At 40.0% G+C, this 5357-nt stretch overlaps 1 pseudogene; it reads right to left on the bottom strand.

Annotated features, from left to right (window-relative positions):
• Positions 1-1303: 1303 nt before the first annotated feature.
• On the bottom strand, positions 1304-2433 carry LOC128779916 (N-lysine methyltransferase KMT5A pseudogene; annotated as a pseudogene).
• Positions 2434-5357: the final 2924 nt, after the last annotated feature.

Below are 5357 nucleotides of genomic sequence, written 5' to 3'. Positions count from 1 at the left end.
TGGGAGAACTGGACAGCTACGTGCAAAAAAATGAAACTCGATCACCAACTTACGCCATACACAAAAATAAACTCAAGATGGATAAAAGACTTAAATATAAGTTCTAAGACCATAAAGGTCCTCGAGGAAAACATTGGCAGGATAATCTCAGACATTCCATGCAGCAACATCCTCGCAGTCACGTCCCATAAAGCAAGGGACATAAAGGAAAGAATAAACAAATGGGACCTCATCAAAATAAAAAGCTTCTGCATGGCTAAAGAAAACAGCACCAAATTACAAAGAGAACCAACAGTATGGGAAAACATATTTGCTAATGATACCTCAGACAAGGGCCTGATATCCAAAATATATAAAGAACTCACACGACTGCACTCCAGGAATACAAACTATCCAATTAAAAAATGGGCAAAGGACTTGAACAGACACTTCTCCAAGAAAGACATACAGAGGGCCCAGAGACATATGAAAAGATGCTCAGCATCACTCGCCATCAGAGAGATGCAAATTAAAACCACAATGAGGTACCTTCTCACACCAGTCAGAGAGGCCAACATCAACAAATCAGCAAACAAATGTTGGAGAGGATGCAGAGAAAAGGGAACCCTAGTGCACTGTTGGTGGGAATGCAGACTGGTGAGGCCACTGTGGAAAACAATATGGAATTTCCTCAGAAAACTAAAAATGGACCTTCCCTTTGACCCAGCAATTCCGTTGCTGGGATTATACCCTAAGAACACTGAAACACCAATCCAAAAGAACCTGTGCACCCCAATGTTCATAGCAGCACAATTTACAATAGGAAGTACTGGAAGCACCCTAAGTGCCCATCCACAAACGAGTGGATCCAAAAACAATGGTATATTTACTCAATGGAATTCTACGCAGCCGAGAGAAAGAAGGAGCTTATACCCTTTTCAAGAGCATGGATGGAACTGGAGAGCATTATGCTAAGTGACATAAGCCAGGCAGTGAGAGACAAATACCATATGATCTCACCTTTAACTGGAGCATAATCAATAGAAGAAAAGAGCAAACACAATACAACCAGAGATATTGAGGGGGGGGGAACAGTCTAGCAGTGGCCAGGGGGGAGTGGAGTGGGGACAGTGGAAAGAGGGGATTGCAGGAACTATTATAATGGACACATGGACAAAATCGGGGGGGATGGTGGGGGTGGGGGAGGGAGGTGGGTTCAGCTGGGGTGGGGGGAGGGAAGGGGAGAAAAGGCATACAACTGTAATTGAATAACAATAGAAATTAAAAAAAAAAGTTTTGGTAATATAAGGCCATCTGTTCAAGTCTACCTTGGAAACCTTTGAGGACACTTTGTCCACTGCAGAAAGGGGGAGAGGGACAGCCAATGCTTCAGCCAGGGGTAGGATTCGATGGAAGCGTGGCTTCAGTCCCCATAGTCATACAGGAGCGCCTCCCCAGCCTCGATGTCTCCAGAGGCTAAGAGCATGAGGTTAGGCACACCAGCGACATTGTGCAGTTTGGTTTGGCAGTTCCCACATTTACTATGATTGATCAGTCTTCCCAGGCGATTTGTCTCTTGGGTTGCATCCACGCAGTAAGATTTGCTCAAGTACTGGAAATAGTATATGTAGCAGCCGGTGGAAGGGTTTTGTGCCTAGAAGGCCGCCCGCTTCTTGCGGAGGGTGATCTCGATGAGGTCCCCTTGGTACTCCACCACAAACTCGCCCTGGGAGAACTTCTTGGTGGAGACCACACCTCTGCCGTTGCCATCGATGAGGTCAATCCTCATTTCTTCTTCCTTCCCACTTTTGATCAATTTGTCTATTCTTTTCCATTCTTCAGACTGCAACTTCGCTTTGCTCTTCCTGGAACTCCTTCGCACAGGGTAGAAATGCTTCAGTTTGCGGTTTTGTTGCATCCTTCCTTGAGCTTTTTTCCAAGTAGCCTGCTGGCCCTTGACAGGCTTTTTCAGGGCCGGCTTGGCGATAGCTGCATTGGGGAAATCACAAGACGAGGTCAGAGTTTTCAGAGGTTCTGCTGCTTCAGATTTTTGGTTTGGAAAAGGTGCCAGGGGACCTCTACTGCAGTCTTTGACCTTTAGTTCCTGGGACGTCATGGTGTTCTTTTGGCGATCCCAGTGGTTCTTTTCCCTTCCTGTTTCCTGTAGATTCCAGCAAATGGCTTTCCCTGACATTGGCCTTTGTGATGTGCAACTAAGTTCTCTTCCTGAAAGGGAGAATGCATTCCAAAGCGTTTGTTCGGGCTCATGTAGGTATAGATCTTTGACTGCCCAGTAAACACATTATCCCTGTTGGTGCAGGGACTCTCCTGGCCCCTCCACTGCACCATCTCTGGGCCCGGGACTGTCACTGCCAACACAGCCACCACCAGGATTGTTGCTGCCGCAGCTGCCTCCACCGTGTGGGATTTGGACATTTTCTTGCCTCTAGCCATGACCCTGGTCTGTCACCACCTATGATCACCCCAGAAATGCAGCTTTTGAAAAAAGTTTGCTAGGTTATATTTCTTAGCAAGTTTACATCAATATTAATTATGTGCTAAGATGTCAAGTGGTTTGTACAGAATGACCTAACACTTTCATTAATGTATTACAAATTCCATGGTCTTGATATATGAATACCTCAGAAATAAATGATAAATTAAAAACATTTCAATGGAGCAAAGGAAATTAGGGTCTATGGGAATTTTCTATGCATAACCTTGAAGTTTAATGACATAGATAATAAAACAATTAAAGTGTTTATTTTCTAATATTACTGTATGCACATTTATAATACATATATTTAGCTATATGTATGGAATTATAATACAGATAAAACATTAAATATTCACACATATATGAATATGAGTATATATCCTGTGTTTATATACATAGATAATTGGGGAGATACATATTGTTTGATTATTTACAAGTATATCACAAAAGTATGGGCATACCATATATTTTAGCTCAAATAATTCTCACAAAAGGATATGTTCCCAAGGACATCATTCTGTTTAAAAAAGAAAAGCCATGATCCCAGAGCCTTGGATCGTTCTACCATTTTGTGCATAGCAAACATTCTATTAGCTATTTCAAATTTTACCATCCAACTAATGGACCTTTCATAAGTTTGTGTTTCACTGTAGAAACTCTGTGTTTAGTTTGATGATTATTATCAGCCAAATTAGATTTTTTACTTACAGGTACTCTTTAATATAGGATTTACTATAGGAATTAATTAATATAGGTGAGATGGCAAGTGGAGAGACAACAATGACTAGAGGAGAAATGATGAAGGATAATGGATGCTGTTTGCAAAAGAATAAAAACAAATGGGTAAGTATATGGGAGCCAACATGAGAAGAAAACATGGGAATGGAGAGTAACTCTTCCTAGTGGAAGACACCTCACACTTTTGGGTCCAGACAGCATTTAACTAATAGTTCACCACTAAGACTTTACCTAAAATAGCACAAATGTACATACTAACTAAATAAAACACAACAAATCTATTTTATCATGATTGAAAAGTAATACACATAGATATTGATTTTTACGGTGGCCAAAGTAGTATAGGGTGGGATTCAGTCATTCACACAAAACACAGCATGAGATTGAGGGAAGTCAGAACTGTGTATTGCTTGTGGGGGCGGGGGGTGGTAGGGGAGATGACCACTTGTAAATTTCTAACCGTTGGGACAGAGAGGAAGAAACCTGGTTTCATCACATATAGGAGACTTTGGGTTGCATGTATGTGCTTCTTTGGTTGAGCATGAAAAAAGAGAGGGAAGGTAAAAATAGGTAAATCTTTCAACTTGATTCAAATGATATATACACAAAAAACAATGACGGGAAATCGGGCCAACTCCTTTGCACATCCATCTGTTTTCTAGCTACAGATATTCCAAGGTTATTCTACCAAAACACAAATGCATGGCTTTCCAGGTTTAAATTTTAGTGTGATTGTGGTAGCTAAGCATTTTGTCAAGTGAAGATGTATTATTGTAAATTTCATGCAAATGAGTTTACTATAGTATTTGAAAATTCATTGTTCTAGTGATTTACTGCTTTCTTATGAGACAATAAACTTTACAATGCAGTATTACTGTTGAGATTGTCTCACAATACGACTCCTATAGAAAGGGAGTGGATCCCAGGCAAGGAACACACCACAGAGTCTATGTGTTGGTAAACATCAGGTCTACATAATAGGTTCTTGTGTCATGTTGAATACACAGAACACTACTTTCAGTATCTCATAAAGCAATACAGAAACCAAGAAATGGAGTATCATCTTAATGATCCACTAAGCTTCTGAAGATCATTGCATATGTAATTAGAAGTAAAATACTTTAAAACTATAATACAGCCTCAATATTATCAAAATGTCTTCTTAGCAAATTGATCTATAGATACCATAAAATTCTAACCTATCTCCCAGCAAGATATGTCTTAGATATTAATGACCTGACTCTACCATTTATAAGGAGCTGTGGCCCAGCCGCTCAGTTGTTTGGAGGGTCATCCTCTACACCAAAAGGTTGCCGGTTAGATTTTGGGTTAGGGCACATACATACCTAAGTTGTGGATTTGATACCCAGTCAGGGTATGTATGAGATGTAATCAATCTCTCTCTCTCTCTCTCTCTCTCTCTCTAATCCATAAAGATATCCTCAGGTGAGGATTAAAAAAAATAATAAATAAATTTTATTTGGCAATGAAAAAACCCAGAATAACCGAACATGATATTGAAGGAGAAGAAGAGAAATGGAGGGTTGATAATATATATAAAGCTACAATAGTCAAGACAGTGTGGGATTGTTTTTTTTCTCTTTTTTCAAAAATATTTTATTCATTTTTATTTTTAGAGAGAGGGGAAACTAGGGAAACAGAGAAAGAAAGAAACACCAATGTGTGATTGCCTCACACATGACCCTAACCAGGGATCAGGCTTGCAACCCAGGCATGTGCCATGACTGGCAATCGAACCAGTGACCCCTTGGTTCACAGGCCAGCACTCAGTCCACTGAGCCACACCAGCCAGGGCTGGAATTGTTAAAATAATAGAAAAATACATAAATCAATCAGAATACAGAGCCCAGAAATGGACCCATATGAATATGGTCAAGTGATCTTTGACAAAAGAGCAAAAGCAATACAAAGAAGCAAAGATAGTCTTTTTAACAAATGGTGCTAGAACCAACAAATGGATCCACAAGCAAAAGAATTAATCTAGACACAGATCATCCAGCCCTAACAAAAATTAACACATAATGAATCATAGACATCAATGGAAAATGCAGAACTACAATACTCCTAAGAAATAACAAAAGAGAAAAGCTAAAGGACCTTAAATATGGTGATAACTTTTTAA

Source organism: Desmodus rotundus, chromosome X (genome assembly GCF_022682495.2).
Source record: "Desmodus rotundus isolate HL8 chromosome X, HLdesRot8A.1, whole genome shotgun sequence".
In the NCBI taxonomy this organism is placed as follows: Eukaryota; Metazoa; Chordata; class Mammalia; order Chiroptera; family Phyllostomidae; genus Desmodus; species Desmodus rotundus.
Note: the sequence above shows the minus strand (reverse complement) of the source record. Positions and strands in the feature narration are given on the sequence as shown.